This window comes from Mastacembelus armatus, chromosome 22, assembly GCF_900324485.2.
Source record: "Mastacembelus armatus chromosome 22, fMasArm1.2, whole genome shotgun sequence".
In the NCBI taxonomy this organism is placed as follows: Eukaryota; Metazoa; Chordata; class Actinopteri; order Synbranchiformes; family Mastacembelidae; genus Mastacembelus; species Mastacembelus armatus.
This window is the reverse complement of record NC_046654.1, coordinates 16,915,490-16,928,090: the sequence shown is the minus strand read 5'-3', so window position 1 is coordinate 16,928,090 and position 12,601 is coordinate 16,915,490. Positions and strand designations below refer to the sequence as shown.

The 12,601-nt window shown below is 39.4% G+C and overlaps 1 protein-coding gene across 1 annotated transcript in view; it reads left to right on the top strand.

The window, feature by feature from the left end:
* alk (ALK receptor tyrosine kinase) overlaps positions 1-12,601 on the top strand; it is a 319,654-nt gene that overhangs the window by 75,494 nt on the left and 231,559 nt on the right. The gene's annotated exons all lie outside the window — the stretch shown is intronic.

Sequence of the window (12,601 nt, the reverse complement as noted above, 5' to 3'; positions counted from 1 at the left end):
CCTACACTCCTGCCCTTCCTCTTCTCTCTTTGCCTATGAACATGCCTTCCTCCTCTCCTTCTTCGACCAACAGTAGTCCAATTTCCACTGGCACCCTGTAGGTCAACAGCACCAGTGGCGGTCGTTGTTAACCCAGGCCGCAACCGATCCGGTATGGAAGTCATATTTGTGATTTGCATGTTTGATTTGGCTTAAATTTTACGTCGGATGCCCTTCCTGACACAACCCTCGGACTTGGGACCGGCACATGAAGACATTGGATTGTGCCCCCCTGTGATTGCGTTCCCTCCAAATATTAACATTTAAAAATGTTTCTTTATTGATTAAAATGCCCCCACTTCTTTGATTCCACAACAGCAGAATCAATCCAATTCACACAGAACTGCAAAAACATTTGCCTATTTATTTCAACTATACTGTCCTCATAAACAGTATAATATCAATTTGTGGCAAGGGACAGGTTCACAAAGTCTTCTGTGTTACTGTAATTGACTTCTCCCTGTCTGAAAACACGAATTTATCTTTATCCTAGCATCAGAGCAATGTTACATATGATAATGTTTAACTGTCTAACTAATGTGTAACTTCAATGGCTAGCCAATGTGTTTACCTTTCTTTGCTGATTTTCCTGTTACCGTCAAGGTGTATGCTCTTGTGTTCTAGACAGAAATATATACTTCTGTGGCATGTGAACATTCAAGATATTCATTACAGGATATCAAAGGATTTCTTCAATAATTTAACATACCACAATACAACTTTACTACACTTAACAAGGCTTATAATCGCATGCAGCCAAAATGTAGAATGCGCTCGTAGTGGACGATGTCTCTCAGCATGGACCACTGCACAACATCAGTCTAATTGCCCCACTTTTAGCAATCACTCAACTCTTTTGTCCTGCCTAAAAGAGCAATATAATGCCTAAACTTAAAAGAGAAACGAACTTTGACAGTCAGGACCAAACTCATTGTGTGATTGAGAAAGTTACTTTTTGTGCTTCAAAAAAGGGAGATGGCAAGAAATTGATGTATTAGAGCTTGAGATCTGAAGTGTCTTTAGGCTTGAAAAAAAAAACAATCTGTGTATTGTTTGCTTTTCATGTCACCCACCCGGCACTTATTCATAAGGGGCATGCACATTCACACCTACACACACAGCTAGAGGCAAAAAAAAAAAAAAAAAAAACAACAAGCTCTGTTGTTCACAACATGCATTCAAATCTATAGTAAATATATTTAAGATGAGCATGTGTGTCTCCCATGGTTCATTTTATGGTATAACTTCCATGTTGTTGGCCTGTTTTTCTTCTCAACACAGGTTATCAGCAGCTTTAGAAACACCAAGTAAAACTTTCATACATATTACTGCAGGGTTAGTTGGCCATGAACAACAAAAAACCACAACAAACATATTCACCTCAAGGCTGCAGACTGAAAATCCATCAGAGCATTTTTAAAGTCTGACTGGACCTGGTTTCACTACACTGAGGTTAATGTCAGAGATGGTTATATCCTAAGGCAAGACACGGCCATTTATATTTATTAATGACTAATTGTTGAGTAAAAATCGAGGGCAGAACCAGATTTTTTTGGTGTGAAATGGGCTGCTGTAAGTAAGTTGTTTAGAGATTTCTTTTTCTTTCACTATGGCCTCTTGAGTCTACAAGCTGAGTCACTGCTCAGTTGACTTTGTTGGTTTTTGAAAAATGTGGACCTTACTGAGAGGAAATTACTCAGGGGTCTAAAAGGCGCTGTTGAAGTGGAACATCAGGCTAAACACAAGTTGTATCATATGAAAAATTTACTGCAAAGTAGAAGAATTGCACGTTCGATCTTTGTTTTTGTAAATTACTTGCTTAGATTTTAAAGCTCGGTAGCAAGGATGATTGGTGTTTCTCTTATATTCACAAAGCAGGTATATTCAGAATTGACTGAATTTTCACCAGTGCCTCTAGCACCTTTAAATAACAATTACTCAATTATATTAAGAGTGTGTTTCCTCCTCTGCAGTTGAGGGTGGGTGATGTATTGTTTCCGTGCCATAGAGTGGGAGTAGGTGCTACTGTTGCTGTTTTCCACATCCCAATGCGATGTTGCTGAAGTCAGTCAGGTGGATGAAATGAGCACTCAGACATGTGAGATTACCCACCATAGGTAGGCAGCGGCACCATAAAGAACAAATGTCCAATTCTAAATGACAAGACGCCACAACTCCATTATATGACAAGGTCAGAAACAGGGCGGTGGAGGGAGGAAGAGGGCCGTGTAGCAAATGGATTCTCAGGATTGTAGATAAGACTGTGAGTGCTGTGCAACCACCTACGTGATTATATTGCATTTATATCCTAATAGACTGCTTTGTAGCTAAAGATACTGTCTCCACAATAGGTCACTTCAGTCAGTAGCTATTGCACAATAGCTGCAGTAATGCAAAAAATGAGCACATTTCAGTTCAACTTTAACATCTTTTTCCTTTTGTCTACACTATGCCTTCATCTCTTGATTTGACCTGGGAAGGTGAAATCAAGAGATGAATTCAAGAAGGGATCATCATTCTGTCGCAATCACAGGTTCAGGCAAATTACTATTTTGCTTTTGGAGTGCAAATGATGAACACATTTATCACATTAAATTGGTCACCCAGCATGCTAGTTTTCACCAACAGTAAAGGTTATGCTCCTCTGCCAAGCAAATTGGCATAGTTCATCCACATCCCTGAACCTCACAAAATGTAGTTTAATCAGGAGGAAATTTGAGTGCAATTCCAACTCAGCAGCAATTTTTCTTTTCTTTCATATCTGGGAGATTTGTGTTTGTAGCTGGCAAGATTACTAGCCAAAAATAATCAGTGCCTTTTGCTACCTGTCAGACGTGATGTCAGAATGTCCACAGGAGAAAAGAAACATTCACCATTCATTGCCTTTCATCCCAGACCCAGCTGTCACCCAGCAGTTAGACTTAATGTGATGTGTCATATCATTCTGTCTCTCACCCAAATGTAAGCAGACTTGGTCTTTTATTTTTCCACCTGAAGCCAGAGCAACCTATGAAAACCAAATGATATCCAGTATGTGATGGACAGATGCTTGTGAGAGGTCTGTACAGATTCTGATCAGACCAGTGACATGGAAGGGAAAGATCATAGATGGCTGAGACATCCAGTCTCTGGTGTTTGCATGAATCAATCAATATGAGTAATCCTGTTTTCTTATTGTTGACAATATTCAGTAGTGCATGACCAGGAACAGGGCAGAGAAATTCACATATAGTGCACAATGCCAGGTCCGGAAATGTTTGCCAGAACTCCAGCTGTGAACCTCAATCTGCAGCCTCACATACGCTTTTTTTTTTTTTTTTTTTTGGGTCCAGACCATGGTGGAAAAGTTGCCTTTGAAGTCACAACCAATTTGGCAACATGGTAGTGCGAACTTAAATGAACCAAACACTGATTTTTAATGCTTTTTCAACTTCCATGATATTTTTGTATTTGTGTTTATTACGCATATCTGTTATAATAATAACACTCGACTCACCAGTGTGAGTGCAGCCACTGAGAGAACTCAGCAACATTGCTACAGCAAAAAGCACAGACCAAACAACAGTCAGATTCTCACAAACCACTTTATTTGGAGGTGAAACTAAAAGAGCACATTTAAAATTTCAGTAATAAGGCCTCACTGCACAGATAAATCTTGTGCACAACTACAAGTGCACTAGTGTAGGTCAAAGCTGAAACAGGAAGTTATTATGGATGTTTTACAACAGTTTTCAGGTCTAGACACTTTGGATAATCATTTTATTCTTTCAGCTGAGATCTCAGGAATTAATGGATAATGCATTACTTTGTTTTTGAGTACCTTTAAACATTCCTAACCTATCTCTGACAGTGAGCTCTAAGCTATTTGACTCCTATTATAAAGCTAGGTAAATTATTACCTCAAATTGGCCCTGTGGTTTTAAGCAAGTGTAACTCAAGCAGGAATAAATAGAGCATTTGTTGGGGACTATTTTCAGTGCACTAGTGAGTATTTATGGCAGCACAGAGGTGATTGTGGGATTGATTAAAAACAAGCTACGACGCCCATGTTCATTGTAATGAAAGATCATGTCATCTAGTGTGAGAGTGGGGTTCACCGATGCATTTTAATTGCTTCTGGACAACAATGAAGCTCAATAGCACGGACGAAGAAGATGCATGTAGGTAGATTACAACTGTTAATAGGATCATTTCATTATTGTTTATTCTTTGTCTTTGGCATTTGTTGACAAATAAATAAGAAACTAATCTATCACTGCATTTAACCCTAGGTGTTGTATTACCAGTCGGAGTAGGAATGATGGCCAAAACCTTGGAATGAAGACTTAACGTAATATGATGGAATTTGTTTTAGTTCATAGCACCACATTTGTTCACAGCAGGGACACGCCATGCCACTTACAAGTACAGAGGAGATAGTGAGGCATTAATATGTCTCAGAAATGATTTGCACTTTGTTACATATGCTGCTCCATGTAGAAGTGAGTACATAAAGAAGCAGAAAACCTTTAAGTGTGTTCTTGCTTCTGGTTGAGTCAAACACTCTTGTATGTTACATATTTGCAACGTCATGCAAGTCATAGCTGCAGATAGAGGCATGAAGCCAAGCAGCAACCCTGCCAACTGGAGCTGCAACACTCAATTAGACTGACATCTGTCAGGGAAATACTTCATCTCAATTGGAGATAATTTAACATGAGATATGGACGAGTGCGAAGCTCAGACAACATATTGCAGCTGTGTTTGGCCCTGATAAAGCTGCCGGGGTAATTAGATTGTTTGATGTGTCTAACTAGTATCCCCATCCACTGTGTCAAAGGTGAAAAACCTGGTCTAGCTCATTACTGGAACCACATACACTTTACATAAGCAGAGAGTTTTTCTAAGCCACGCAGTGTTTTACAGTTTGTTATCTTTCTTGATAATTCCCAGTACATTGCTATATAGTAGGATTTGATGTTTCTGGCAAGCAAATCAACAATAAACAGGTACACATGGCTACTTTTCCATCTGTATTGATCAATATTTCATCTTAGTTGTTGCTGTGAGAGATTTATTGTTTTTAAGTACACCATCTCACAGAAGAGATACTTCTATTAAAGTATTATCAGCACATAATGAACGCTAATGTGCTTGTTTCTCGGGGATTTATTGCTACTAGCAATTACATAGACAGAATACTCACAGGTGGAATTAAGCATTTTCTGACATGCAGTGGTTGTACTGTTAGAAAAGGCTCCTAAATCGTAAAAAAAAAAAAAAAAACGTTTCTGCTTCTCTTAAGGGCATTTTTGAAACAACTGATTTTCAGAGTCTGTGAAAGCGTTTTCCTCAAACCAGCTATCTCTCACCATTTGTTGAACTCCCATGCAATCAAGTCGATGCTGCCTGGTAATCCTACAGGCTTCGTTCTACAAACCTTTTCCAAGCCTTTACCTCCTCATCAGGGCAAATGTGTTTGCCAGCAAAGACAGGCAGCATCAACCATATGAGCCAGCCTCCTACGTGAGTCTTTCTCTCCCCCCTGTTTCTGTCACTGTATCTTCCTCTATCCACCATCCTTTCTCTCCTTCTCCATCTGTTTGTGTTGGCAAACAAGTCTCAATGTTACCCACCAAGAAGATATAACTCTGGATGAAGAGGGTCAGACTTAGATGCCATCATCATTTCCTTCTCCATCACACATGAACACTTTTTGGTTTTCCAGTTTTTCTGATCCAAGCTCTGGTCTATGTGTTTATTTGTGCAAGTGCCATAATCAACTTAGCCAAGAGCTACCTCAGGGAGCCTTTTGCTCCCAGCATGCTTTTCCTCTGGTTGGCTACTTCTTCAGATGAGAAAGTGAGTATAGGAAGGAGTCAGGTTTAATAGGCATGCCTCCACCAACTGTGCCTGCATGTGTTTTCTTCTCTGTAGCATCACTGCAAGCACAGAGTGATATTGGCAGTTTTGGCAGACACTGTAACACTGTGCTTTCTGACAAGAGGACATCTTCACAAATTAGATTTGCATCTGATGTATGAACCTTTTATTCGACCCAGCTTTACAAACAGGAATTGAAGTTATAAAGAGAATACTGAGTGTCTTTTGAAACGGAGCTGAATTATCTTAGGAGGACTGCTGCATTCTGATGGTGGTTGTGAAATGTATGACCCATGTGTTTTTATTGTTGTGTTTTGTGCATTTTTTTTTTTAACTGAGCTCTTGCCAAGAGAAAAATATGGGTCTAAATTATTTAGGTTCCCTCTAGGGTTCATGCAGCAATCAAAAGTGGTGCTCTAGAGAGAAGAATTTCCGGAAGAGTGGACAGTACAAACCACTTAAGTATTTATTAGTGACAGCCATAGCACACACACATGCATACAGGCACTGATTAAATACAAATAACAAAGCATAGCTTGCATTTGAAAGATTTGCTTTAACATTCACACTTTTAAATATTTAGCCTATAAGAAATACCAGTGGGCTTGTTCCCAGCTGATGAACAGAATATAATATGCAACTGGCAACCAAGTCTGCAGCACTGTGAGGCTGTATTTAGGCACTGCGGTGCTTTGTGCTAAATGCTGCTGTGACCATACTAATGTTTAGCTGGTAATGTTTACCATGTTCACTATCTAAGTGTAGCGTTTTAGCGACATGGGGAAATGTTTTTTTTATTATTGTAACAATGACGATGAATGACCTTGAGGAAATAGTTATGGCATTTTATGTTAATTCATTCAAGAGTTGTTGTGATATTTTAGAATGATGGACCTATTGATACTGCCAAAAGACACAATGCTATCAACAAGTCAACTCATAAGGTTTGCAGTGTAGAGGGTATAAAGGTATCATTATATGCCATAATTACATCCCATCTCCTTAAGCCTGCTCACCTCTTTTCTTTTCTCTCTGTTTCCACACACTTCCCAAACATCTACCCAGGGCAAACTAATCTGAACAACTCTCGTATTACTCATTCTGCATTTGTTTTCCTTTCATCACTGCGACAGCAAGCTGTGGGGTTGCCAGTTTCCTCCTGAGGAAAGCAGAAATTCAAGGCAAAACACAGCGACCTGCATATTTACCTCTGTTGGCATACGAATGAGAACCTTCAGTGATTCTAAGCTGGGGGGTAAGCTCCAAAAACAGATGATAAAAAGCCAAACATTTGCTCTAAGCGTCCCATTGGGTGCTTGGATGTGCCAAAGCGTGGAGGCAGTCAAAAGGAAAGCTTGATCGATCCTTCAAGTCTGAAGGCCTGAAAATCAAGCCAGCAGGTCAGTCTTTCTCCGTGGTGTTTACCCCAAGTATAAATATTCTGCAGAATCAAAATAGTACATATATCAAAGTGGGTCAAGCCAAACAGGGAGTCTTAGTGCAGAAGAAATTAACAGATCAATGGAAGAGGCACTCAGCTTCCCACAGGTCAATGCCTTGTCAATCCAATCAGACATATCTGACTGGACCTCAATATACAAAATGGATCTTTCTTCAAGTGCCATATTTTGTAGTGTAAATAAGTCAGTGGAGCTTGGGTAAAATTAATGACCCATTTTGGGTACATATAATTTCCATATGTCCTCTTTCCTCATGTTTGGTGCATTATCGAAGACAATAAAGAACTGAGAAATGAACCGAGTGGTGCACCTTATAAGGCTTTATACTCCAGATTCAAAGATTTGTTTTCAGCATGTGCCTTCATTTAGATATTGCTCATATCTTTTGGGGTCATAGACAGATCAACTCCATCAGATAATGAAAGTGAAATGTGTTCTGTGAGTAATGTGTAGCATTCTTACATTTAATTATCAAAGCATGTTATCTTTTTCATGTTCAATACATTGACAAAACCACAAACATGCACAGAAAAAGACTTTAGCTCAGCAGTGACAAAAATTACATCATTCTCTAGATGCCCATCGGCCCAACACCAACACTGTTTTAAGAGTCAGTTATTACAACACAACAGCAGCCACCATGGTTGGGCCTTGGCATCTAATTTCATTTCAAAGTAAAATGACATTTATATTGGCTGCATTGAGAAAGGGCATCCACATTTTGTTAAAACCTTTTCTTTAGTGTCATGCAATTCAGGATGTCCAGTATGGCCCATTATTATTCTGACCTATTTCAGCTGGAGATTATGGTAGCATTTTATGAGATCTGCTGAGGTAGTATGTTGTATTTTTCAGCTTACAAATTACTTCTTGATTTAATCTCCCACCTGAAAGTACAAAATGCTCAGGATAAACCTTATGTTTTTTGTCCAATTAAATATCACAAGGACTCAGTGAATCTGAGATGAATCACAAGGAAAAATATTTAATATTGAAACTCGACTCAAGAAACCTGGTTAAGGGTTACTAAGAATTTGTACTTCTTTATCATTCTTTCTTTTGCATGTGCACACTATTTCTGCTAGTTTCCCTGTTTGGTATATGCTGTGCAGGACCAAATTCGAAGACTTATGTATGTTGCTCATATTGTCAGGCACAAAAAACACACAGTGAGTAGACTATGAATAAACAGTTAATGGTATCATAGTTAGACAACACTGTATGGATGTGCAAAGTACATCTACTATATATATTTTACATAAATCTTATAGACACCTTAGCTCACTTTTGCAGTTTCCTTTCTTTCATTGTTGGAAATAAAACATACCCTGTTGGTAAAGGCTACATTCTTGCTCTGTGTCAGAAGTGGAGATCTCTGGCTGAAAGACACACAAAAAAAATAAATAAATAAATGAAAAATGAAAAGTCAATGACACTAAATTGATTTTTTTTTTTTTTTTTAGGGAAGTACACTTTCATATTTTTCCACTGCTAAAACTCTATGTCTATGTTTACATTAAATTGCTCATTGACTCACCTTTTCACCTTTTCCCTTGTGTCTTGGCCTTTTCTTCATATTTCTGCTTGATCTGGCAAGGATAGCAAAGTGGAAGAACCTTTGTTACCATCTCCTTGCTTTGGGGGAAACCCAAAGTATCCCCCTTTAATATTGCCTCCTCCAATTCTCAGTTTTTGACAATACTAGAGGAGGTTTAGTGAGGAATTTTCTTGCAAGACAATCTCTTTTCCCATTTTCAGGCCAACCTTCTCTGTTTACACACATGTTGTGTATTGTAGCTCCCACTGAAATGAGATTTCAGTTTCATGGACCACTGGTATGTGTGATGAAATATATGATCCACTTTATATAACCTTTCCTTTAAACCACACCCACTTGTTTTACACAGTCTTGCACACAGAGCCCCCATGTATCTTTACAATACAACCTACCGACATTCACTTTCAGTGTACAGCTACACCTCATCCTGTGTCCCGCCTTCTTTCTCTCTTTCCTGTCTCCTCTCAATGCTTACCTGGCACCTCTTAGCATGTTTCTCACGTTTAGAAGTGCAGTTTCACAGTTTCAATCAATACTGCATCTAGCCCTCATAGACCTGTCCTGCTTTGTGGACAGAATGCAAACCTGCATTGTACTCAAGCCCCCAAAATAATGCAGCCCAAGCACTACACGGATCAGAGAAAACACTGGTTAAAAATAGACAGAAACTACAACCATATTTCTCTTTCCTTACAGTGAGTTATCCTCCCAATACCAATAACAATCACATATGCTTCCATGCATGGTTATATGCAGCCAAAATGTGAACAGGAATACTTGATACTGCATGGATATATCCCAGCAAATATTCCTTGGAACCACGCAATATAACTACATTGATCTGCAATCTAGTATGCAGCATTTGCAGTATATGTATTGTCTGCCCTTAATGGTAGATCTTTGTAAAAGAGTATAATAGGGCACAGGTAAATGGTCCATTAAGGCTCCAAAGTGCTGAAAACACAAAAAATACTATTTAGCTTTGTCTTCTAGCCAAATTGTACAATGGACTATCTTTATCACAGCACAAATTAACCTGATTTAACTGTCTGATCCTTCTGAAACCATATTCACTACTTGCTTTGGAAGGCACCAGGCCTGCAATGCAGCAGCACAAAGTAGGCAGTTCAGGTTTATTTGTGATGAGATTTGGCAAAAGGGAACTATTTATCTGATCTGACTGGTGTTGGGCTATAAAGGACCAAACAGTGATTTTTTTTGTTGTTGTTACTGTCTGTGATGCAGGATGATGCAGGAATTGATATTCCATTTTATGCTGACTGATCTTGGTAATGAGCTTGGAAGCAGGAGAATAACTCTGGTATTGTGGCTTGTGCGTACACATGCACTCCTGTGGTCTTGAAGTCAACTCAAAGCAGTGTAACTGTCTGTGGTGCTGAAACAGTGGTTGGCCCATCTAATGACCTGTCCAGGGTTCTGAAATTCAGCTTCAGCTCTGCTGTTGGACATTTCCTAAAAGTTTTCTTTAACTTCTGTTCAGTACATTCATTCTTTCATAATATTAATGTAGCAAAAAAGCTTAATTATTAACAGGTATGTATCGTTTTTCTCTGCTAGCATTAAGTTGCTCCAACATTAATGCTTGTAATGGAATGTCCTGCTAATTGGAACAGTTAAATTTTGTATACATTAATAATGTAAGAGCAAGTGATTGGCTATTTATTCCTGTTTTCCCAGTGAGGACTGTAAATCTGCCTCTGGCTTATGCCTAGTGTATGCTGGGAATGGCTCAAGCAGTGTGCAGTGCTTTATTACAGGTGGCATTTACCGTGCATATTGCTGCTTCCTGTATGGAAAGGGAAGCAGGCCTTCTTCAAACAATATTGGTACAACATATATTTGTTTACTCAGCTCCAATTGAAGTAAAGCATCTACTGTTTATCTCTTTAACCCTTTAGAGTTCATTGCAATTCACCCTTCGTTACGATGGGGTGGAGTGGTGGTGAAGGATGGAGGTGAGGACCCAAATGCAGGACACACAGATATTTATTTTCACCTGGATCCACCAGGGTCGGGTGCACAATCAAAGCCGTCAAGGCAACTCCGCCACTCGGCCTACAAATTTACAAAGTCCGAAATGCTGCCACTCAGCACAGAACACGTAAAGTAAAACCCCGCCACGTGGCGTACAAACAAACTCCTTCCCTCATCGACATGAACAAACATCGGTGATACTTCAACAGAGAACAAAACAACAGAGCAGGTCTATATGCATGTGAACCCAAAGCTAATTGACCACAGGTGAACACAATCCAGATAACTAAACATAAAGCTACCTGGTACTAAACAGCTGACAAAGGAAACTCAGAAACCAAAATAGAAGTCCATACATGAAACCAAAACTACAGACCGTAACACCCTTAATTTTGAGTTTTAATGCTTTTTTTTTTTCATTCAAATTTTCTGAGTGCTTTTTCCTATGTTTTTGTTAGTCTATTCATGAGAGTATTTGTATTGATTATAAGTCTTACATATAAAGAGTATCAATCAGCCAACCAATAAATCAGTCAGCGTGAAGTTCTTCAGGCAGTTTCAGTAGAGATTTCTCATGTGTCCTCAAAGGAGACAATTATGCAAAGGAAAAATGCATTTTCTGATGTTTTATGAATGTCTCTCCACTGAGGGACCAACTAAGATCAAATCTGTGGAAACAAACACGTTACTGTATGCAATCTATTCTACCTTCAGTGTGCTCTACCCTAACCTTATTGTACTGCTGTAGTTTGCCTCCACTTTGCAACACTGGCACGTATTCTACTAATGGATTATTAATCACATTGTGCTTCATCCGAAACAACATTTTAGACAAAACTCCCATTGTGCTCTCTGGGTCACTTGGTGCATGCCAGGAGAAAGCCTCCTTTGATGTGAGACAGGAAATGACATTCTCATGGTACACCTTACACTATAGGAGTGACACTGTGTATAAAAGTATGTTGCACAATTGTTTGAATGCACAAAGACAGTGTGCTTTCCTGTTTTTCTCTTTTCTCTTATCACAATGTGCTGCCAACCTCCATGCTATTTGCATATGTATACAAAAAACACAATATACAGTGTGTGCTGCATTGTTCTGCAATAAGACTCACATGTAACATACTAACACACTGGTATAACTCCACAGATGAAGATCCTATTACAGTCTTTTTAAATTAACCGGACTGAATTCAGAACCTTGAAACTTCAGTTCTATAATGAGTTACAAAGGTAAAGTCTCCTTGTCATTCTGTTCTTGACAGAAATTAGTATAGCACTAAACAGCAAGCATGCTTGCATCCAGGCACATGTAATTACTGCCACACAAATCCCTCTGATTACCAGAGAGCTTCGCTCTTCAAATACACTCAGGCTTGATGAGGTGTGTTTCTAAAGCACGCGTGGACACATGTCTGTCAAGTGACTAAAAATGTAGGCCACATGCTGCCACACACCCTGAGGGACTGTAGGAGTGTCTCCTTAACTACTAGGGCGGGCACTGTCAGCACCCTGTTAGCAGAATGCGACTGGCTGTCTCCAAACTTCCCATCGTCCCAATCCACTGATGACCTGAGGCATTGTTTTAATCACTCTTGGTGTGGCACCGTGGCACAGCCTGCCTTTCCACATCCACCTCACACTGTCCTGTCCACTTCTCGCCCTCGATATCACCCACACACTCTCA